Source organism: Rattus norvegicus, chromosome 3 (genome assembly GCF_036323735.1).
Source record: "Rattus norvegicus strain BN/NHsdMcwi chromosome 3, GRCr8, whole genome shotgun sequence".
Classification (NCBI taxonomy): Eukaryota; Metazoa; Chordata; class Mammalia; order Rodentia; family Muridae; genus Rattus; species Rattus norvegicus.
The window spans coordinates 155,115,477-155,140,991 of record NC_086021.1 but is presented as its reverse complement, the minus strand read 5'-3'; the positions used below and the strand labels follow the sequence as shown (position 1 = coordinate 155,140,991).

Genomic DNA, 25,515 nt, shown 5'->3' with positions numbered 1-25,515 from the left:
CATTTTCAAAAAAGCAACTCACCTTGATTCATTTCAGGTGGTTCTTGACATGTGACAGCCTCAGAGCCCACACATGGGCTCCAGTTGTCCCTCCAGCAGGTACAGCTGATTTTATTTACTCTTGTTCAAGCAGAACAAAGGGGGTACCATGAAGACAGGGTTCGATTTCGCTTTATTTCTTTTCATTTCATGGATCCTCAGGCTCCGGTGCTGACTCCCTGTACATCGAAGGCTGCATTCGATTCTGCTGCTGTGCTCCAAAGACCCTAGTTTCCAATGGGTGCTCAATTGACAGTGGAATGAAAAAAATTTACTATTAAAATTAAAAGTTGATTATGTGGTGTTAAACCTCATCACCCTGCACTGAACACCCACTGCATACCCAACTTGGGGTGATGACCTGACATACGTTTGTTGCATTGATTCTTCCTGACAACTCCGAGAAGCAAAGAGCCACCGAGCAAGCTCACCTGACAATTAAGGAAACTTGGAGTTCAGAGAAGCCAAGAGAGGGGCAAAGAATTGCACAGCACATTAAATGGTTTATGATTTATAGCTGGAGACAGCGGCTTCCAAAGTCCGGGAGAGTTTTGGAATGTAACTTTCTAATTCAGTGTGGTATTTTTTTTTTGTAAAACTGTAGTCTATATGATATTCCGCATTTATAATTATAAATATTGTATTTTTAAGTCGTTACAATTTTGTAACACTTAGCTATGTGGAACTGCGTATGTGAGTGTAATTTTTTTCAATCGCCCTTTTATGTAATGATGTTGTATTTGTACAAATTTCTCAAAATAATTAAGTGGAAAAATTAGGCCCATCCTCTAGGATCTCATTCAGAAAATAGAAGAAGATATGCTATTTGGTTTGTCTTAGGAAGCTGTCATGGGTTTTGTTGTGATAGAACCACGGCTCACGTCCAGACAGACCACACCAGACCAATGCAGCTCCACGTGGGAGAGGTTTATTGGGGGAGGAGGGGGTTAACAGAGACAAAAGGGGGAGAAGAGAGAGAAGAAGAAGGGAAAAGGGGAAGGGGGCAGGAAGGGTCTGCGTTTTATTTAGACGTAACTGCTTGCAGGTAAAGGGTAGGAGGTAAATCAAATGGATGCTGGGAATGTGTGCCCATTGCCATGGCAACAGATGATCTGTCCCTGTCCCCTATAGGTGACATTGCCACTGAGTTTGGAGGTAAAGCTGGATCCTGATACCAACATACCTCCCTTTTTCTTATAAAGAGAAGGAAAGGGGGACGCTGATGGTGAAAGGGGAATGGGGTCTTATGTCTCTTGGATGGCTACCTGCTGTCTTGGGGCGTCATCAATTTCAGTGTATAGCTGACTTTCACCGTGGGATCCACTTGGTAAAAGTTCGCATCAGGCTCCTCCGTGGACAGAGGCAGGTAATCCTGTAACGGAACGGATTAATACTTTGGTTAGAAAAATTTTTTATCTGTCACTGAAGGAATGTAGAAACAAGATTAATGAGGCAGGGGATGAATAGTAATGCCAGAGAGATGACTGGGAAAGGCGTTATGAAAGGGAGCGTCCACTTCCATAGAGGGTTTTCAAAAATCCAGGAATCGAAGGCCTTATGTTCCTTGAAATTCTGCATGTCTGATTGTAGCTCCTGGATTTTATTTCTCACTATCCTGGATTGGTTGACGCAGAAACAGCATTCTTCTTAGAGGAACAGAAGGCCACCATCCTTAGCTGTCAGGACATCCAGCCCCCATCACTTCTGAAGCACCACAGCTGCCAAAGAATCCATCTGTTTCTGGATGGTAAGCATGGGTCCAGACAGTTTTTGAAAACCGGTGTCAATCTCAGAAGTGAACTTATTATAACAGGTCATGGACGTAGTTATCCCTGCAACCCCAGTGCCAGCCCCTATGGCCATCCCTGCAGTGACCAAGAGTGGCATGACCTGAACTGCCCTCTTATGCTGGGAAGCTATCATACCTACAGCTGGGATTGGCAGGGGCTCATTTCCCTGGATTACTCCTCGTTCAGCGAAAAGGATCACCAACATGAGAACCCCTGACCAGCTGGCAGTAGGCAGTGATATACCTGGGTGTCACAGAGGATTGACATGTTTTGGACTGCAGGGTATTGTGGAAGAGATGAGGTATAAAGGATTGTGGTTCTACTGCAGTCTAGGGAGCCTGGAGTTCCTACAGAACATGTCCCGATGTCTTAAAACAGTTTGCCAAAAAGAGGGATAGAGAAAAAGTATGGAGTCATGGTGACATCAGAGTCAGGGCAGCTGGCAAGAGGTGAGACAGTATCGCTGGAGAGGTTGTAAGGGGCAAGTGCGAGCAACTTCCAGGGGGTTCACCTAGCCAGCAATATTTAAAGCGACCAGGTTGGGTGACATTAAGGAGTTGGTCAGGATCTGAAGCAAAAGGCGAAATGACAAGTTAGTGCCATTTATGAGGGGGGATGTCAAGGAGGTAAGGACCTCAGAGGAGTGTTTGATTTCTTCGCCTACTTTTCTGATATCTGGAGGTTGGACTATTGAGACACATTTTCTCTGGATGTGGATAGTACTTACAGGTGGTGGGAGAGCAGCTGCATGTGTCTTGTCGCCCAAGTCCACGCGGTGCTGAGATGGCAGCAGGCAGCAGTCACGGTAGCTGCCGGTCCTTGTGGCCATGCAGTGATGGTCGATTATGGTCGATTACGGTCATGCCAGTACCAGTCACTGTGACTGCCGCAGCAGCTGCCAGTGGGCACAGCTGCGAGGGTTCCCAGGTTTCTGCGCCAATGTTGTGATAGAATCATGGCTCACATCTGGACAGACCACACCAGACCAATGCAGTGCCACATTGGAGAGGTTTATGGGGGGGGAGTGACAGAGACAAAAGGGGGAGAAGAGAGAAGAAGAAGAGGAAAAAAGGGAAGTGGGCAGGAAGGGTCTGACTTTTATTTAGACAAGGTGGGAGGCAAACCAAATGGACACTGGGAATGTATGGCCATTGCCATGACAACAGATGCATGGATCCTTATTACCTGGTGATGTCACCTCTGGGTTCGGAGTCGAAAGTTGGATCCTGGTACCAACAGGTTTGATAACAAAATCCACAGTCAGAAGGAGGAAAATTACAAATAGTATAAATAGTATGTATGTATATAGATTCAAAACTCCTAGTGTGTGTGTGTGTGTGTGTGTGTGTGTGTGTGTGTGTGAGAGAGAGAGAGAGAGAGAGAGAGAGAGAGAGAGAGAGAGAGAGAGAAAATGCAAAGCCAGGTACCATCTACAATCCCACCAATCTTGAGACTGACTCAGGTGGATCCCAAGTTCCAGGCCAGCAAGGGCAATACAGTGACTCACTGTCTCAAAAATAAATGAGGCCAACAAGATGCCTCCGTCTTGTACAAATTAAAGGCTCATTCTGTACAAACGTGATGAGGGGTATATTCGTGCCATGGAGTTTGATCCTGAGAATTCACAGTGGAAAGAGAGAACCAGTCCCTGAAATGTGACTTCTCAGTTCTGCCCGTGCCGAGGCATATGCTTTCCCATACATTACACACACAATCATCGCCGCCACCGCCACCACCGCTGCCGCCGTGGCCGCTGCCACTGCCATCATCATCAATAAAATTTAAAATTTGAACTGAACTATATTTTTAAAAGATAAATAGAATGAAGGAAAAAAGAAGCTATTTAAACAATAATATAAAACGGTAGGAGGAGGGTGGGACCAGAGAAATGGCTCAGCTGTTAGGAGCACTCTGGGTCCCTTCCAGAGAACCCAGGTTCATCTCCCAGCACCTATATCAGGTGACTCACAATCCTGAGTAACTCCAGATCCAGGCAATCTAACGCCCTCTTCTAGCCTTGTTAGTACAGTTATTTACGTGGCATTCTCTCAAAAGGACACATAAACATTAACAGCAAACAGTAGTGGTGATGATGATGATGATGATGATGATGATGATGATGATGATAAACAAATAACTAGAGACAATAGCTCAGAAGTTTAATCCCAGCACTCAGGAAGCAGATTGGATCTCTGTAAGTTCGAGGTTAGCCTAGTCTGCATGGCAAGTTTCAAGCCAGCAAGGGTTACATAGTGAAACACTGCCTCAACAAGTAAATAAACAGTTCTTTAAAAGAAAAATGATAGGATACTAAATTTAGATTATTTCAAGAACAATGTTTAGTGTTAGCAAATCAATGTAATGCAAATCATCCCATAAAAAATATGAAGTCAGCCAGTAGTGGTGATGGAACACCCAGAGTCACAGTCACAGCACGTGTTCCATCTCCTGGGTGCCATCCCCAGTATGTCGAGGGGCAAAGACATAAAATTTTTTAAAATTGATTATTTTATAGATGCACAAAAGAAACTGAGAGGTTAAATGTGATCAAAATCTCGAAAACGGAACTTCAGATGAACACCTCTTAATTAAGCCTTCAGCAAACATCAAAAGTTTTTCAAAATATTTATTTTATTTCACGTACATGTTTTGCCTGCATATGTGTTTATGGCATGTATTCCTATTCCCTCAGAGGTCAGAAGGAGTTGAATCCCCTCGCACTGGCGTTAAGTGTGGTTGTGAGCCACCATGTAGGTGGTGGGAACTGAACCTGGGTCCTCTGTAAGAGCAACAAGTGCTCTTAAGAACTGAGCTCTCTCTAGCCCCCAAAGTCCAATTTAATGGTGAACTTTTAAAAACTAAATCTTTTTTTAAAAATGTATGTGTATAGCGTTTTGTATGCAGACTTGTCTGTGCACCACAGGACTGCCCAGTGCCATCAGAGGACCAGCAACAAGCAGTAGTTGAGATATTGTTGAACAAGGAAGCAGACAGTAGTTGGCCCTACTCACCACCAGGACTAAGGATGATGCTATGAACATGTGAGGGTATTTGATGGTGAGCTCCGTCACACACTGGTCATCACCAAGGTTGACTGGCTGATCTGGTTGGCTATGTGAGTGGCACCTTCATCCCTGACTACTTCATGTTCATCCTTCTGGTCGATGTGTGCTTGATTGAAGAGGATGCCCTTCCCTGGCTTGCTCTCCAGCCAAAGGCATGTGAGTTCAAGCCACACCCTCTGCTTGAACCTCCAGACAAGGCAACCAGCTCTCCAGGTTCATCTATGGGAGAACATCAGATAGTCAGGATTGTTTTTAAAGAGAGAAAAGTAATCAGAATAAGGAGGGTGTGTAACTAAATAATAGAATAAGAGAATGGTTAGTGTTTTCTAGTTGTTTGATTGGTTGGTTGGTTGGTTGGTTTGAGACAGGCTCTCATTAGGTAGTCTAGGCTGGTTTCAAATGTATGGCAATATTCTTCTACCTCTGTCTCTCAAGTGCTGGGATCATAGGTATGCATCAGCACACTCAAGGAAATCTAAATAGATAATAGACACCTGGTTTGTGACAAAAATAAAAGTAAGGGGCAATGAGGAAAAAGAGCCATCTTCACAATACCTACAGCTGGTGAGCAAACGCTCACATGGGAAGTGGGAAATGAGGTTCCCCACCTCACACTGTACACCAAAACATTCAGCGTGGCTGTACGTGAATACAAACTGAAGGACAAAATAAAGCTTTTAGAACGTATAGTAGTGGCCAACGAGATGGCTCTGTGGATAAAGGCACTTGTTGTACAAAGCTAAAAACTTGAGTCCCATCCCCAGAGTCCACGTAAAAAGCTGGATGTGGTAGCATGCGTCTGTAATCCCAGCATGCCTGGGGTGTGACTCAGATCCACAACAAAAATAGTTGCACTCCTAGAACAGTGCAGCTCTAAGTAGTCCTGTGCCTGGCTCTAGCTGGAATGAACAAGACTGTCTTCAGGAACATACCTGGAACAGAACTGTTGGGCCATGGGATAGGCAGAGTTCTTTTTCCAAACAAACCCCAGCTGGTTTTGCAAAGTGGTTGTGCCGGGTAACAGCCCCTCCTCAGTGTTCAGCTCTCGTAGCTCGTCTCTCCATCAACACTCTGGGTCTTAGCTAGGATTTCTATTGCCCTGATGAGACACTGTGGCCACAGCAATGCTTGTAAAGGACAACATATAATTGGGGCTGGCTTACAGTTCAGAGGTTCAGTCCATTGTCACGATGGGAAGCATGGTGGCAGGCAGGCAGACCTGATACCAGGAGTTCTCCATCTGGATCAGCAGACAGCAGGAAGTGAATGCAACATGTTTCCTCCAACAAGGCCACACCCACTCAAACGAGGCCACACTTCCTAATAGTGCCACTCTCTATGGTCATTTTTATTCAAACCATCACGCTCTGTAGTACAATCTTTCATTATTTCCAGTCAAGGGGACATAAAATGGTATCTCGTTGCCATCTACATTTGCATTTCCTTGATTGAAAGTTACAGAATCTTACAGCCTCTGCTCGTACAGCCAGAACTGTCTTTTCACTGGCTCTCCCATACCTGAAGCTAGAGACACAATGTCTTTGAAACACATTTACATTTTACCTGCTCGTTTTCATCTGATTCGTCTAGGCTATGAGATGGGGGTCTAACTTCATGTTTTTCCTGCTGGACACACAGTCAGCCCACCCCACTTGCTGAGTCCCCACTGTGGCCAGGGGCCTGTCACACGCCAAGTTTCTAGATGTTTGGACTTTTGCCCTCTTTGCTCATTCCTGAGCTAATATCTTACTATAGATGTGGGAGAACTGCTGCAGTCTGCTGGATCAGCTTCCCCCGGACTCTTCCGACCATCCCGACTTCATTCTTCTCAGTGTAGAGATGTGTACAGTTTATGGACATCCTTGTCAAAATACCTAGGGGTTCTTTTAGAGCGAGATCTATGTCTATCATCATCATCATCATCACCATCATCATCACCATCACCATCACCAACACCATCATCATTATTTAGTGTGCCTGTGCAGGCACTTATGTTGAGGTCAGAGGACAACTTTATACAGTCAGCATTCTCCTTCCACCTTCCTGTAGGAGCCAGGACTCAAACTTGAGTCACCAACCACAGTGACACTGTTACCCGCTGAGTTTGCGTCTCCATCTGTGCTTTCCAGGAAAATGAGTGACAAAGTTAGCTCACTTCCTAATGCTTCGCCCCTTCTGTCCATTTAACCCTCACAACAGCCAATCAAAGGGCCACTGGGCCACTGTAGTACCTGTACAAGCCACATCCGTACTGATTAAAGGCCTTCTGCTCACTGAGGGTGTGGCTCAAGCCTGGATCCTATAGCAAACCGTAAGTGGAGGGAAGAAGATTGTGAGTTCAGCCCAGGCTATACTGTCAATCTCTTTGTCGTCAGAAGAAATGCTCTCTGCCTTTTATTATCATCATGGCCTGGATACTTAAAAAATTACTAGTGTGTATTAACCATTCATATTGAAAGGATTCAATGTGACATTTCCACAGAGGCAGAGAATATGTGCTGATCAAATCCCATACCCCATTTTTTTCTCCCCATAGACACTCTTCCTGATCTCTAGTAACTGCTTCAAGTCATTTTTTAATGTTTATTATTATTTTTTAGTTTCCACATATGAGACAGAAGTGTCTGTGCCTGGTATATTTTAGCTACCATAATGCCCTCCAGTTCTGCTCATTTCACTACAAATACCAGTCTCTCTTTCGCCTTTAGAGCTGAATAATACTGTGTGAATTTAGTCCACACTTTCTCTTTCTGTTCATACATCAATGGACAGCTAGGCTGACAACGCGTCTAGACTGTTGGGAATAATGCTGTAATAAACATGGCCACCCCGGTGTCTCTTGAGCACGGTGATCTCGTGTTCTTTGGATGATAACTAGAGGTGGGGTAACTGGATAATATAGTGATTTCTATTTTTAGGGTTTTTATCCTTTATGTGTGTGCGTATGTTGTATATATACATGTTGCTCCGTGTATGCATGTGAGATGGCACACACACGTGTACCTGAATGTGGAGGTCAATTCTTTATCTTATTTTTTGAGACCTGGTGTCATGCTGAACCTGGAAACTTACCAATTCAGCTTGCCTGGCTGTCTGGTGTGCTCTGGGAATCTACCTGTCTCCATCCCACCCCATTGCCCTAAATACTCTGGGAACACAAAATGCCCTGCTGCACCCAGTTTTTATGTGGGTTCTGGGATCCTCATTATTGCATAGCCAGCACCTTACCCACTGAGCCATCTCCCAGACCCTATTTTTATTTTTATTTTAGAACTCTCCATACCGATTTCCGCGTTTGGTAATTTTAACTGAATTACAGCGGTTGGTAAGGGTTCTTTGTCCCAACATTTGTTTCTTTGAGCTCTTTATTTTTATTTTTTTTTTGTGTGTGATAGCCATTATACCTGGGACATCTGCATTTCCCTAATGGCTAATGACAACAAACATTTTTAGCGTACTTTGGCCATTTGTAGGTCTGCCATTGTGACGTGTCTAAGTTGATTACTCTTATCATTTATAACTCTGGGATGGCCCTGCCTCTGCCTGGCTGCAGCATACCCATAAAGGATATACAGTGGGGCACACGGACACACTGCAGCTTCCACGACACGATGTTTTTATGCTTTATTTTGTTTTCTTTTGTGGGGAAGGTTGCAAAGGCAGACAGTGGATATGGAGGGATGGAAAAATGAGTGGGATGGGGTATATAATGTTAAATTCACAAAAAAAAATCAATAAAAAGTGTGTATATATATATATATATTCTTCTGGGAAAGAAAATCTTTCTTTGACCAAATCTTAAAACAATTTCCATAACTACTGGTAAACTTTAATTTTATAAATACTCCCTTTATGTTCTTGTTTCTCTGCATTTTAATGGAGACTAATTCAATTACATGGTCAGCTAATTCTCCATGTTGACTCCATGCAGACTTCAGCTGCTTCAAAAGTGAGTTTTCCATAGGGTGAAAAGGTAGAATTTGTCTTTCTACACCTGTCGTAGTTCACTTAACACATTTTCCTCTGGGCTCAGAAAAACAGATTTTTAACATTTTTATGGCCATTGTGTATGTGCGTTTTCTTTATCTGTTCATCTGGTGATGGGCACATATCTTGATCATTATGAACAATCAAATCCAAAAATAATTTGAGAATAGAATAGTGGCTGCGGGGGGTGGGGGGCGCTGGGAAAGGGGAGAAGGAGGGGAGAGATTGGTGAGATTACAAAGTGCAAATAAATGAGAGATAACTTCTGATGAGGACAGAGAACGTGTTCAGAGTAGGACTGAATTGTAGAGAACTCAAAGCAGCCTTTTTGCACCCCTTAAACACGACCTGCTCTTGCAATCCCTTCCAGAGTCCTTACAGTCTTCTCTGGCTGTGTGGGTCACTCGGTTCTCTCCAGACCCCTGTGTCTTGCACACTCACATTCACAGTAATAGTGGATTCCAAACAAACAGAGATCTCCCTGTGCATCCCGGATGCAGAGGCACGAACCCTATTTCAGTGCGTCCTTCCATGCAGCCAATTAGGCTTTTTGTCCCTGTTTTAAACTCAGAATGATACAGTGGAAAGCAAACTGTGAGGTGTTTTATTTGGGTCTGGAAAATGCAAAATTGAATTGGAGTCTGAAATATTGCCCCAAACGCCAGTAATAGCTTTAAAATTGGAAGTTGTTGTTAAGTTTGATTTGTTTGTTTTAGAAACTAAAGGAGGGGGAAATCAAGGAAGTTTGGTTGGTTCTGTCCTGTGGAGAAGCCTGACACACTGGTATAGCCTTTGGACCAGTAGTTCTCAACTTGTGGGTCACAACCCCTTTGAGGTCGAGTGAGACTTCCACAGGGGCAGCAAATCATATATCCTGCATATCAGATATTTACGTTATGATTCATAACAACAGCAAAATTAGAGTTATGAAGTAGCAACAAAATAGTTTTATGTCTGGGGGTCACCATGAAAAGGTAAACTGGGTTAAGGGGTCACCACTTTAGGAAAATTGAGAAGCATTGTCCTAAATGTAGGTGTGAGCCGTGCTGGTGCTGGTGTGTGGCAGTGTGTGTGTCACGTACACACATCATGGCTGACGTGAGCTGGGTCAGTTAGAGAGCACAGGGCTGACCGCAGTGACATGGACGGGACATGGAGGAGATACGGGCAGGAACAGGGAATTCCAGACCAAACTCTACACCCTGACGAATGGACGCTACCACCCCCTCACTAGACTCCAGGCTTGGGGGACCCTTCACCAGCCAGAGAGTTCACACCCAGCAGCCTGAGCTCTCCTCTCATCTCTAAGGGTCATCCCACCCCCAGGGGCCCTGGGCACTGTTTGCTTATGGGCTCTGTTTTGCTCCAATGAATTCAGGGGGAAATAACTTATATCAACACTGACCACAGCTAAAATGCCTACGTGTGAGAACAGGAGGTCAGAGTCCAAGAGGGTGCGCACTGAGGCACGGTGACTGGCAACCAGCAGAGGCAACCAGAGGCTCTAGCTTCTATTTTTCTGTCACCCTGGAAAGACTCCCGTCCACCCAAGCCCCTGAAGGGAACACATCCATCTCCTTCTGTCTCCTTGTTCCTACTGGGAACTTCTCCATCCACTCACCATATGCCCACAGAGCCCTCTGCTCAGGTCTGAGGGCCACAGGGTAACTCGGACAGCTACAGGAATGTCTCAGCATCTGCCCTCAGCCCAGAAGGACAAAGATTCAGTCACTGCATAATCCCCAAGAAGTGTAGCACTCGCTCCCACATTCTACACCATTCTAGAGCCTGAGGACGTAGGCTCTGGTCCCTCACAACAGGAATCTGCCTAGTAACACCCCACATGTGACTGCCCCTCCTTTCTCACACCCCTGCTCCCACTTCCACTGTCTAGCATCCCCTGACGAAGTCCTGCACCACTCCCGTGCTCACTCCCAGCCAGGGATCTGCTTGTCATTGCACACTCAGCAACCAGTAACTAAGCCAGGTGTACGGTACTTGTTCGTGATCTCACCTGCTGGACCAGGAAGCAACTGTCTGAGACTGTTGACATTTAGCCTTCGCCCTTTGCTCTAGATTGTTAAACTCTGAGCAGGGCCTAGACCACAGCAGCCTTGTCAAGTAGCCGAGCTTCTCCGGGAAAGCATTCTCCTCGTGCAAGGGATGGAGACGTGCTGGTTACCTTTTCATGTCGCACATCTCAGCTTTAGGAAATAGTCCAGGGAAGAGGCCGCACTGTGCACTTAACACTCAGAATGACGAATGCTGCCTTGTCCTGCTCCAGGAGTGGATTTTGTGGATTCTCAAGCAGGTATAGCTTTAGAAGACTTCCCTTATGTGCAGACCTTCTCAGTGCCTTTAATGTGCTGCTGTGCAGAGACCCATCCTGAGATGTGTCATTGGATGCAACCCCTTTTCAAGTCCCAAGATACATCATTATATGCAAACCCCTGTATAAACAAGATCACCTTACATACCTCTTGCTTTATGTTTTGTTTGTTTTTTTTTTAGTCAAATCACCTTACCATTGCCATGCAGACTATTGCTTCGTGGAGTCAGGTCTAGAAGGTTGCTTGCAACATTACCATGGCTTATGTCTCCTTGCTGTAGGAGGTTGGATGTGGCATCCTTCGAGAAAATACCTCCACCCTAAGCCATCGTGTCCTGTGGTTTCCCATATGTCTGTATCACCTCCCATCCCACCCATCTTCCCAAACATAAGGTGTGGGTCTAGGAATGTGCCCATTAAAGTCACCACCCTTCCTAAGAGGTGGTGGAGACCTTCCTTCTTCCCTTCTCTTCTCGTCGAGGTGTTTAGGACAGAAGTATTCTTCTACTCTGCACCCCTGTCCCTGTCGTGGTGTCCTGATGCCCAGTGTGCTCTAACTCTGGCCCTCTGCTTCCTCACCAGGGTCTGTGGTTCACCTGCATCTGCTGCCGGAGCGGGGATCCCTCTCCCCTGGCCAGTGAACTGCTCAGCGCCTCTCTATCCTGTACCACGGCACCAGGCAACATCACTTGTCCATTATTTCCAGCAAAATTTCTCTCTACATAGAATGTTGCTATTCTACCACAAAATTAAACCCTTTAAAAGTCAAATCCCACCATCCTGCTCAGACCCAGTACAATCTCTGTTTATACTTTTGGGTTTGTGGAGGGTTTTTATCTGACTCTTTGTTTTTGTTTTTGTTTTATTTGTTTTTATTGAGTTTTTGTGAATTTCACATCATGTACCCCATTTTCACTCATCCCCATCCCCTCAAATCTACCCTTGTCCTGTGACCCCCCCCAATAAAACACACACATAAACAAACAAAATAAAAAAAAACAGTATACAAAAAAAATCTCACCACAGAAGCTATAGTACGTCACAGTATGTCCCACAGTGTGTCCCACAGTGTGTCCCTCTATCCACACATCTTCACTTGCAAGCGTTCGTTGCCATGAGTCATTGGTCTGGTTCAAGATCTACTGCTTCTGTGACACCATTAATGTTGGATCCTCATTAGGACTGCTCTCCACCATCCCGTTGTTGTCCTGTGGCATGGAGGTCATGCAGCTTTGGAACAGCAAGACTGACCCTTTCACACATCCCAACACATTCACAGATAATACAGATTTTGGAGCAGGCCAATTCAAAGCCCTGGATCTGAGCCTGGGTAGCAGCTGAGCTTGTCAGCCTGCTGGCTCTCCCTTAACTGCATTGCCAGGATAAGCTCTCCAGCACTTCTCCAGGTAGGCCACCCAGTGCTGCAATCAGTGGGAGGCAGGGTCAGCTCTCCCACTCTCATGACCTCAGGGCCAGCCTACCTGCACCCCTGCCTCCAGAGGCAGGTCCACGGTGCTGCTTAGTCAAGAGGCAGGGCCCACTCTCCCAAGTGCTGCAGCCTGTGAGGGGCTAGGCCAGCCCTCCTGCTCTCACCACCCTCGGGGATGGCTTACTCATGCCTTCAACATCACGACCACCTCCACTGTGTTGCTCTGGTGAGAAGCAAGAACAGCTATCCTGAGTGCTACAGCCAGTGAAGGGACAAGAATAGCTCTCCTGCTCTCACAACCCCAGGATCAGTTCTCCTAGCTACTACAGGTGAGGGAAGAATGGGGTGGGGGTCATCACTCCTATACCCATACCATCTCATGACAGGCTGGCAGAGCCAACTTTCCCATGATCCTCAGGACCAGCTCAGCTGCCACCTCTTCACCAGGGCCAGCTATACAGTGCTTCCCAGGAGAGATGTAGGGTTCACTCTCCATGTGCTGCAGGGAGAGGGGAACAGGGCTAGCTCACCGACACTCATGACCTTAGGGTCAGTTCTCCTGACTGCCACAGGTGGTGAGGTACAAGGGGGCAAGGCATCATTTCCACACCCACACCATCTCACTATAGACAAGTGGTGGGGCCAACTCTCCCAAGCTGTCACCCTCGGGGTTTGCTCACCTGCACCCTCAGTCAGCCCCAGTCTGCTGTGCTATCCAGGCAAGGTGCAGGGTCTGCTCTCCTGAGTGCTGCAGCTGCTGAAGGACAAGGAGAGCTCTCCTGAGTTTATGACCCGGTGGGCAACTTTCCTGATTGCCAAAGATAGCAAGGGGCAGTGGGAACACATCACCTCTGTGGTAGGGTCCACTCTCTCATACTCACACACTTAGGGCTGTCTACCTACACTGCTGCTGCGAGGACTGGCTTCACTGTGCTGACTGGGTGAGGTGCAGAACCCGCTTTCCCAAGTGCTGCCACTGGTGAGAGATGGGGTGGATTTCCAAAGCACCAGTCCCCAGTGGCTGCCCTGACCAGGGACATCCCATGTTCTCTACTGGTCACATGAGCCAATCCCTGCCACTGCACAGCCATGGATGCAGACATGGCTCTCAGTCGCGGCTCAAGTTGGGACCTCACCAGGGCCCCAGCTGGCAGGGCTGGCTACTCACCGCAGGCTACTCCACTCACAGCAGGCTGCTCCTCTTCATACTCAGGTCTCCTGTTCCATCTCTCTTCCAAACACTCAAGCTGCTCCACTTCTCTTCCTCTCCCATCTGACCACCACATGCTCACACACTGTGGTGTGGGCGGCTCTCCTGCTGCAGGCTGGCCATGTGGCTGGCAAGGCCCTGAGCAACATCTTCCTTCCACGCTGAGTGGTGTGGTAGCATGCGTGTATGGCTCACCGGTGTCGTGCACACTGGAAGGCAGGTCTGTGGTTTGCAGGGCAGTGGTTCATTCCTTAATCCCAGCCATTGGGAGGCAGAGACAGGGAGATCTCTATGAATTCAAAGGCCAGGCTGGTCCACATAAAGAGTTCCAGGCTAGCCAAGGCTACAGAGTGACCCTGTCTCAGATAGATAGATAGATAGATAGATAGATAGATAGATAGATAGATAGATAGATAGATAGATAGATAGATAGGCAGGCAGGCAGGCAGGCAGGCAGACAGACAGGGCAATAAGTTTGAGTGTTTCCATCTTGCAGATAGGAAAACTAGAAGTTAGATGCCATGGTTTCAGGTAACAGATCTAGAGTTCAGTCTCAAAGTTTGTGACATCTGAGCCCAGTGTTCTAGGATACTCAGCACACACAGAAACATTTTAGGTGCTGCCCAAAGTACCCTGGTAGGCTTATATTTTTTTAAAAATCTGCTTTTAATAAGGGTTCTTAAGTGTTTTAATCTGCCGTTTAGGCCACCACCCACCAGAAGTAATAGAAAGGAAAGGTTAACAGGGCAAAGGAGGATGTAGACCTGTTTAGAAATCGTTTTTTGGAGCAAACTCGATTTGTCAACCGTTTAGTTCATACAAATCAGCAGCGGCAGCTCAGTGCACTCATAAACACCACTCATGAATCAGCAAAGGCAGGTTGATCCAGAAACTGCGAGGCTCTGACAATCGGCGGAATCCACTGAAGCATCAAGAAGCCGCCGAAACACCACCAGAGGATTTTTGGTACAGTTCTTTTTTTGAAGTCATAACAAATGATGGCCAGTAAAGAATGACAAGGCGAACCAATACCACAGAGTAATCAGCAAAGACCAGCGCCAGCAAAATCCAAGGATGACCAACAAAGACTGGTAAAGTGGACTAATACCACAGCATTGTCCATTGTTGGGTTATATTTATACACTTTTTAAACATCATGTGTTTTCTAAAGCGTCTGCTCTAGCAAAACATCATATGCTCCTTTTCCAGGCTGCTTCCAGAAAAACACCATGTGTCCATTTTCAGCAAAACATCCTCCCACATGTTTGCTTCAGCAAAGCTATTCTCTCTCATAAGACAGTTTCTAGAAAAACATCATATGACAGAGCTGAGTCTCCAAAGAAACCAGAGATTTTCATTTCATACCCCTAGCATGGGTCACACGGCTATCTTAAAGTCAGTCAGTCCAATAGTTACTTAAACTAGATACACATATCCCACAGCCAAGAAAAATTTTTAACTGGATTTAAATAAAGTGTTCAAAGTAAATATAAGTGATGTTCAACTACAACAAAAATTTAGGAAGTTTTTCAAGATGGTTGAACTTGAGAAAGTGCCTTTCTGTTCACCTGGAGTTTCAGGAAACTGAAAGGCAGGAAGATCCAGCCCACTGCACAATTAATCCCCAAACCTAGGGCTGTCACACCAAGGGTTGGGACAGCCACAGATGATGACTGTCTTACTTGGAAACAAGAAGTTTAGGATTGACTTTCCAGAAAGCTGTAAGTTTGAAGGATTGTCTTTGTTAGGGCGATCCACCCAGGGAACTCCAGCACTCTCCCCTTAAGACAGATAAGCAGCTTTGTCTCTGGTAATCTGAACATTTCCCAGTGAAGAGCAGTCACTGCCATTATACAAACCCCGCTCACCCTGAACAGGGAGGCCTGGCTGTCACATGACAAGGTTGGGCCTGAAAAGGCCTTTACAATCACAGAGTATCCACAGCGACCTTGAAAAGCAATTGTTGAGGACTGAGGACGGGGACACACACCGCTTCCTGGATAATGAGAGAGGTTTGCAGACAGAGACCTTACATACTTCAGCCAAACTCCACCCTGGGTCGTGGTCCCTGGTGAATCCAACCTGCCTCATTCACAGTAGCCTTGGCCTGCATCCCTGACAGTCACTGTTGACCCCACTGAAGCCACCTTTCCACTGAATGAGTGAATGGAGTACTTTGCTTCCCAAATGACAATGTTTTGTGCTCGTAAAAGCTGTAAAGCAACTTTAGCCACTGGCAGGAAGGTGCGGAATTCAAAGGTGCTGCCTCCAGACGGCCGCTTGCCTACAGCAACAAAGGCACAGAAGTATCACACCGGAGGATAATTTCAGGACTGCAGAATTGCTGTATAAACAGTAAAGTGGGAATCTATCTATTTTGGCTAGTTATTATTATTATTATCATCATCATCATTATACAAGATTATAGGAGACCATTTTCATGCACATGTATGATGTACCTGAGGCTACCCCTTACACAGTTCACCCATCCTCCCTTTCCATTAATCCCCTTTGTTTTATTAAACAGGATGGTTTCTGCTCTCATGTCAACTGTACATAAGTGATTTGTGTATGTATAAAGCCTAAGGCCTGCAAGTGAGAGAAAACACTTTGCTTTTCTGAGACTGACTTGATTTACTTAAGATGATTCTGGTTGTGCCCATTTTCCTGCCAATGAGTTAGTTTCATTCTTCTTCATGACTAAACCATTTCCCTAGCATCTATAAATCAGTTTCTTCCTCCCGTCCCCTGTTGGAACTCTAGAATGACTGCAAAGCAGAACCCATGAGACCAGGCTGAGCTGGGCATTCGTGTCACAGGGCACCCTGTGGTTGCTTGAATTACTGACAGATGCACTGGATTTGACTCAGAAGACTTGAGGCAGAAAACCTGGCAACATACAAGCCTACGGAAGCTACACACTCTGTCCCTATACTTAGTTTCTATTAAAAGTTGGGAAATTCCACGTAAAATTTTAAATTTCCCTCTAAAAATTTAAAAATAAAGACAAAACCTCAAGTTTTTAAATATGGGGGACAATTTAAAGGTCACAATTTGGATAAGTGTCCCTCAAAGATCCAAACACCGAAGTGTGTCTCCTAGATACACGCACCCTCATGCTGTGGAGAGATGGTGGGACACTGAGGAGACCAGTCAAGGAAGCTCGCTCATTGTGGGCGTGTCCTTGTGGGTGTGTCTGAACCCTCATTCCTTCTCCCCTATACTTCTCAGACACATGAGGTGAGCAGCTTGCCACTAGACGAGGTGCTCCACCATATTGTGTCTGATTCTCCCTGGACCTGGACTCACATGCCACTTCACAGACACATCCAAAATAATGGGTTTTTTTTTCAAGAATATTAATAAGCCTTACCATTCCTGTGAGCAAAAACACCAGAGACAAAGATAGTTCAGAGTTTCAGAGCTCTCTGCCCCTCGTGGCACGGAGGGTGTGGTAAAGCTTGGTGGATAGGAAGCAGAGACAGAGTTATAAGAGACCTAAGCAAGGTCTCCCAGGATCACACACACACACACACACGCACACACACATACACACACACACACACACACACACACACACACACACACACACCTACTTCCTATAACTAGCCACCCCCTGACTTTCATCTCTCTCATTAATACCATCATATTACACACCACCAAAGGGTGAATTCCTACATGAGGTCAGAGCTCTTGGAATCCAGTCACTTTCCCGAAACTGACCATCTGGGTACCAAGCCTCTGCTTCATACGTAAACGATAGCATCTGCTTTCTAGGTATTCCTTAATCCAGTCCAAGTTGTCCCCAATAAGAACTTCCAACAGGTGCTGTGATGAAGCCAAACAGAAGCCAGTGCCACAAGACTGTACCCTGCCTCCTTCCATTCCTTTGACGAAGACCAAAAGGCAGGTGAAGGCTCACCAGGAGCTAGAGTGAGAAGCTGACTAGAAGTGAGTATGGGTCACTTGGTGGAGGTAGAGGGTGGGGTGTGACAGAGCTAATCTGTGTCCTGATATTTGCAGTGGTCACATGTCTACTATATCTATTTATCAAAAACTTACCAAAAATGCACACCAAAATATGAATTGTCCTCTAAGTAAGTACATGTCGGTAAACTTGATCTTGTTTCCCAGACACATGCACCCCACTCACTCTCAAACAACAGCCCTGCAACTGCCTTCTACCAGAACCTGGATGACTTCTTACAGATCAGGATAACCCTGGGTCCTCAAACAAGCGTTTGTACTAATATCTTGGAATCCCCTAAACAAAGTTTCTGAGATTAAGGTCTTCTGGTTCTATATTTTCCCTGGGAGATTCCCAGAGACAGAAGTGAGGGGAGGAAGTTGGGAAGGGAGAGGGGGGCCTAGGGAGGGTGTACTGATGATTGACTCCCATAGACCCAAGACTCCACCCTATGGGAGACCCTTGAGGAACATTCTAGAACCAGCCTTCATGTTATTCACTTGCAGAACCAGAGGATACCACCTCTTCCAAACCAATGCAGGCTTCCTTCTTACCATGCTTCTTTGCTTGGCTGTTACCCTCCATGCCCTGAGCAGCCCCACAGCTGTGCTAGGGTAAGGAAAATCCCTACAACCTGGGAGAAATCTCTGCTCTTAGAAAAGGATGCATCACCACAGGGCTGGCAAGACCTAACTGAAGAGTGCAGACATAGTGGGATTCAGAAGACCACACAGCCCGATGCAAGGCAGGTGCTCTACTGTCTGTCCCATGAGAAGCCCTCAGCCTAAATCCTGGCATTTGCTTTTATCCTGGGCCATGTCCAGCAGGAATGTCAGCATGCCACTGTGCCTAGACATGAGTCTACTGATCATAACATCAATTATAAATTGACCCCAGCACTTAGTAGACTAGGGAAAGGGATCACAAGTTCAAAGCCAGCCTGGGCCATGTAATAACACTCTGTCTCAAACAACCAAATAGGAAAAAAGATTAATTATGAACAACAGTCAGGCACCATGAAGAAAACAAGAGAATAAAAATTAGTAATATTGGCTTTACATTAAAAAAAAAAGCAAGATCAGTCACTTGAGTCAAATTAGCTAGTTTCAGGGTCAGTGGGAGATCTTGTCTCAAAAAGGCGGCTAGGGTGTTAAAGAAGAAACCTGGGACTAAACTTTGGTTTCTACACATACATACACATACGAACACACCTACATGTATACATACACCAACACATAAACATGCATATATGCATAAAGTTATAGTCACATATACCTGTAACTTTATCTCTAGGGATCAAACCCCTCTTACCTCTGTGTGCAGTAACACACGTGTGGTATGTACTCACAGACACACAAATATACACATGATTAAAAAAAAGAAACGATGAAGGGTTTGACTGATCTGCTGATTGTCCTGACTTAATCATTGACAGCCTCTGACCAGGAGAAAAGGAAGATGTAACACTAGGTCAGAGGATACAGCGATGTATCAGGAAAGAGGAAGCAGAAGAGGGGAACTGGAAAAGGGCCCCCATGATACCCCAGGGTAAGGCAGTAGTAACCCATGTTCTGGAAGAAAGGAAAAGCCAGGAAGGGCTCAAGAGAACCCAGGACGGGGAGGAGGAGCCTTGGAGGTATTACCAGGCCCAGTTCTCACAAAGAGAAAAGAGTTATCCAGGTGACAGTTTTAGAAGCACAGAGCCCAGGACAGTCATTCTGTGAGCCCATGATGATGGCAGGGCATGTGTGTCATAGCCAACCATCACATACCAAGGCATGAAGCAGAAGGAAGAGACAGATTAGGAGAGAACTGAAAGACATCCCCCTAAATTCACCTCCCATTCCACTAGCTCCATGGAGGACTTTGGGGAGCATGCCTTTGGGGTTCAGATCATAATCAGTCCACAGCGCTTTCCACGTCTTCACGCCCTTTCTGTGTTCACGGGCAGCCAGGATAGTCTCTAAGGACGTTCTGCCCTCCAAATACTTGTAGCCCTCAACTTGTCTTGCACACTGAAGCTCCATAACCCAGGAAAACGTCAGCCGCTTGTCATTATGGTGGGAGAACGGAAGGGAAGAGGCAACCCTGGCCATTGCCACATCTCCTGAGTCAAAAGCCAGTTAAGTAAGCAGAGAAGGAAGACTGAACAGCATGTAGCAGTGCACTGGATAATCTCGGAGCTCAAGAGGAACAGGCAGAAGGATCAAGGCCAGCCTCTGCTATGTAGAGAGTTCAAGATCAGCCTAGACTATATGAGGACTGATGGGAGGTTGGGAAGTGGAGTAGAGGGTGATTGCGCTGGCAATAGGAAGAGGGTGGCTGAACCAGTGAAGTGCCTGCAGTCCAAGCATGGCGACCTGAGTTTGAATACCATTCACATAAAAATTGCATATAGGGGCGTATATCTGGACCCCTGACAGTGGGGGAATGGAGACAGTAAGCGCCTAGGTCTTGCTGGCTAGTTAGCTAACCTAGCTCTAATCAGTAGTAGAACTCTGAGTACAATGAGGGAGCCTGACCACAAAAATCAAGATGAAGAGTGATAGAGGAAGATACTAGACATCGACCTCCGCCCTCTGCCCACCCATGTGCTCACATGAACACATGAACACACACCTGGGGAGGGGTGGCAATAAAGATAAGGGAGTCTGACAGAATGTTGTTCAATGCATGGAGTCTTTCTGAAAGCTCCGTTCTCAGAAGTGGATATAGTCACTTCTGTGTCTTTGTGTACTGTGTGTAAAGCTAAAAGTCATCTTAATATGTGGCTTCGGGCTAGTATGCCGGAGTGAGCTATCTACAGTGGTGGTCATGGAGTGTCTGTAACCTAATTTATTCTCAACCAGCCATTATTGCCAACGACACGAAGAAAGAGACATGCCCTGGGCTCACAAAAACTCAAGCGGTGTCTTCTTTATTTCTGTCTCCTATACTCAACTCTTGTCACCACAGTGAGAGCCAGCCACTACATGTGCCCTTTCAACAAGCTCTTACTCCAAACATGGCAGAGTCAGGCCAAGAGTCCTCACGAATCCCATAAGTTCCTCCTTTAAGAACAGGAGACATGGAGGAAACAGAAAAGGCCACCAGCCTCCCTCCAAAGTATAGGTAGGCTTCAGGGCCACCATGGGTAACCAATCCTGGCTCCTGCCAAGATGTAAACATAGATGTTCGCCTGCCTGAGCTGGACCAACACCAGAGTGACAGACGAGTCTTACCCTGAAGTCAGCTGCCTCACAGAGATACCAACACACACACACACACACACACACACACACACACACACACCCCGTGGATCCCACATCCTCTTCCTGGGAAAATGCCGGGCGTTTCCGTTGGAGTCACTAAGCATATGCACCTGAGAGGCTAGGCAGGAAACACAGACTTTATTTTATTTTATTCTGCAATTCTTGGATTTCAAAACCACAGAGAGTACTAGGAAAAGCAGAAACTCCGTTGGAGCAGCTTAAACTTTAAAGGCCATATTATCCAAGAAATAGCCTTCTTGGGGGAAGAAAACAAGGGCAAAACCACAGCAGATGAAACTCACGCGGACGAGATGCTTTCATAGACTCGCAGTCGCTGGCATTGTTCAGCCTGAATTGCCCATGTTTTCGCATTCACCGCAGACAATGAGTTCCTGTGACATTCTGGCATACATTATAGTGGGGGGGAATTTCAACCGGCTTTGTTTGTTCCATTTTCTGCTTTTAGACGTAATGGAAACGTTAGCGTGCTTAACACCCGTGGCCTCTCCTAGAGCCTCATTTCACTTTTCATAGTTATCCTGAGTCCTGGGGAGGGGAGACCATGCTTCCAGGCAAGAGGCGGTGCACGCTAAGGCATCAGCAAAGCTGGCCCGTGGCAGGTCCTCCGCGGGCTCACTCCTCCTCTGTGCTTTTCAAGACTTCCACAGCATATAGCCTCATTATGGTTACAATGATCTCAACTGTCCTTCAGAAAAGAATGCGAGGCTGTTGATGACGGGAACCAGTTCAAGGAAAGCCTCCCAGGAGTCCAGGACATAAAGATCACCTTGTTGAACCCCTTTTATATGCATTCAGTTACACCTGGTTTTAGAGCCCGCTCGCTCAGCTCCCTGGATGGGTTTCTCGTGCATTAACTGATAACTCGGTAAGTGTTTAATTTAGAGTTCATACCTTAGGTGAGAGCCACATAAATAAACTATTTCAACCCCGTGGAAAAAGAAAGAGGAGGTAGAAACACGGCTGCTTTTGAAAGCCCAGCGTGCAGGTCTAGAATGTGCACCCTGATGACCGTTCATGCTGCCTCTGTTGCCTGTTTTTCCCAAGAGGAACATGGGATTTTATAAGTCCTAAAGCTGCATTTTCCCTCCATGGACATTTATCCATTGTTTGTGTTGGTTAGCTCTGTCTCACTGTGCAAGAGCTGAGCAGAACGGTTTAGAAGGGTTAGAGGTGTGTTAGGCTCACAGTTTCGGAGAGTTCAGTCCACGATTGGCTGGTTAGTTTACCCTGGAATCTGTGATGAGGCAGGATATCATGGCCCAGAGTAAGTGGTGAAGCTATGTACCCTGTGGTAGCTGGTAGCCAGGAGGGAGGGAGGACGAGAAGGAAAGAGGGAGGGAGGGACGGAAGGAGGGAGGGAAAAGCTATCAGACATCAGTATCAATAACTTCTCATTGAGAAGGCCTTTCTTTAAAAGTCCCACCAGCTCCCAATAGCACCATTGTCTGGGAATCAAACTTCAATACATAAGCTGTTGAGGGACACAAAATCCAAGCCACAACACCTGTTAACAGAACCAAGACCTGCTCTGTTCCCCTTCTGTTAGTGTCAGCCATTTTTGTGTCCTAACAAATCCAACTAGAACCCCAAAAGGGAGGAGAGCCTTGAGAACCCTGAGACATTGATGTGTCTTCTGCTAAATCTAAGAGGAAAGAGAAGGGGGAAGGGAGAACAAAGCCCTCCTGATCTCCTGTGGGGACCTGAGATGCATGGATATAGACATGATGTAGGGCCACAGAACCCCAGGCTATACATACATACATACATACATACATACACACACACACATATATACATACATACATACATACATACACACATACACACATACACACATATATACATACATACACACATACATACACACATATATACATACATACATACATACACACATACACACATATATATATACATACATACATACATACATACATACATACATACATACGATAGTAGTCAAAAGAGATGGACCTTTACACCAAGCACTCATACTATTTTGATGTTAAAACACATTAAGCACAGATCATAAAATCTAGTCACATGAAATAAAATTAGTGGGCTGAAGAGATGGATCAGGAGTTAAGAGAGCTTGCTGCTCAATCATTAGGAACTGGAGTTCGAATCCCAACATCCATATTAAATGGCTCACAAACACCTGTCTTGCCAGCTCCAAGAGATCCTTTACTGGCCTTCACAGGCAGCCACACATATGTATGGATACACTTACACAAACCTATGTGTAGACACCACATAAACTTTTACATTAAAAATAAACAAATAAAAAAAATGCTCTACTCAGATGACACAAAAGTTTTGAGTGGCTCTCTGGCTTCTGAGAAGGACAGAATACACAATTCTCCCTTTGAATAGTGGTGAGGTAAGGCTTCCCGGGGTGGTAATGTGTCTGTAAAAGCCTTGGAAATGTACAGAGACTAACTTAAATCTGCTAGCCTCGTGGGAATCTTCATTGTAGCATTATAACAAGAAAATTATCATTTGTTTTGCATCTCTGCCACCAAGCACAGCACCTGACACAAAGTAAGTGCTCAATAATGCTTATAATTAAAATGCTTATTGTTTGTAATTATTATATTATACTGCATAAATTTATATATTAAAATTATAATTATATAATTAATATTAAATTATGTTATGTTGATATATAATATGTGATTAATTAGATAATCTTATATAGTAAATATAATTACAAAATTATAATTATATTGTTTAAAGTGTTTAGTGTTTATAATTAAAATGTTACTTACACATTATGTATTTATGTGCATATATACATGCTTGTGTGTGTGTGCATGTGTGCATGTGTGTGTGTGTGTGTGTACACAGACTTGTGACAGAAGTTAAAAATAGCTTGCCATGGACCCAGTCTATTGTCTTCACTGTTGTAGCAAATTTTTTTTCAGACTCCAGTCTCACTCTGTAGCCCAAGGCTAGCCTCAAATTCAAAATCCTCCTGCCTCAGCTTCTGAATCTGGACTTACAGGCACACACCATAACAGCAGGAGCTGTGTTGACGATACTAATGTTCCAAAGAAAAGCAGGTGCAGATACTCTGATTTCCAGGCAGTTTCCTGAACACACCTCCTGTGCCCTCACTAGGAGGATCTTACCAGATGGGTAAACCAGAGAGGTTTACGTGACTTGTGAAGGGCAATTAAACTTGAAGAATACTCTTTTAATTTGTTCAGGGTTCTGAAGAGAGTCTTGAGTAGCCCAGGCTAGCATCAAACTCCCTATGTAACTGAGAATGACTTCGAGTTCCTGATCCTCCCTCCTCCAACTCCCAACTGCTAGAATCACAGACCGAAGGCTACCACACCCAACTTCTTTCAGATCTTAGAAAAACAGATGTTGCTTTCAGATAACATCTCAACTATGGTACTAGACTTATTGCTATTGTAATAAAATACGTGAGATAACCAAGAGAGAAAGTGTGAGTTTGGGCTCCTTGAGTGCCAGGATTTCAGGCCATGGTTGTTTACCCCATTGCCGTGGCAAGAAAGCACACAGCTGTTGAGGCTCATGGTTCAGGAAAGCCATCCACCTTCTTCACCAGGTGCAAAAGACAAGGGAAAAGGCCAACCTCCCCAGTCCCTTCCAGGCACACTTGCAACACGTAAGGTCTCCCATTGATCCCCACCTCCCTCTGGTTCCACCACCTTCTGTAGTACCATGCTGAGAGCCAGGCCTTTCCTACACTGACAGTGGGCATTCAATATCCAAAGTGTAGCAGCTCCAGCCTCCCACAGCCTGAGAGCCAGCTTCCACCACGTCTCCCTGAACCAGCTGCAACCCTCAAGATGCAAATAGTGCGTGCAAAGGCCCTCTTTCTGGTTTCTTCTGGTATGCATTTCTTTCTTGGAGATGAGGTAGGAACGTGCCTCCCCGCACCCCACCCCCACCCCCAGTGCTGCCACAGATGTGTGTCCATGCCTCCTGATTCCCTTCCCTCTCTCTGCATCATGAGCTACTTGGCCTTGCCATCCTCTGCACTTAATTTGAGAATATTTGTTCAATTTGAGTGTGTTTTTGACCTGCCAGGTATCTGTGAAACAAAATAACTCCTACTGATAGCTTCTTATCAAGAGTAATTTAAAAACATCCATCATCGACCGCTGGATGTCAGAAGAAAGGTTGAGAGAAATTCCTCTTTCCCTAAATATGTTTTCTTTCTGACTCCTGTCAGCATCGTCGTCAATCCTGAAATTATAGTGTGCTATGGGAGACCTCAGAAATTGAGGCTTCAGAAATTGCTACAATGAGAACATACAAATCAGCCTGTGGTTCCCAGAAGCCCAGGACAAAATCAGCCCGGTAGATAGATAGATAGATAGAAGCCCCAGCTTGTGTGGGCAGCACTGCAGGCTTTGAGGGTTCATTAGCATTGGAGCACAAAATGAGTACCC

At 45.6% G+C, this 25,515-nt stretch overlaps 1 long non-coding RNA gene across 1 annotated transcript; it reads right to left on the bottom strand.

Moving 5' to 3' along the window:
• Positions 1 to 12,071: 12,071 nt before the first annotated feature.
• On the bottom strand, positions 12,072 to 24,980 carry LOC108350489 (uncharacterized). The gene is made up of 4 exons (XR_001837289.3): positions 13,320 to 24,980; positions 13,013 to 13,138; positions 12,692 to 12,862; positions 12,072 to 12,418 (listed from the first exon to the last, which is right to left on the bottom strand). It is a non-coding gene; the product is annotated as an uncharacterized LOC108350489 (long non-coding RNA).
• Between the last annotated feature and the right edge of the window lie 535 nt (positions 24,981 to 25,515).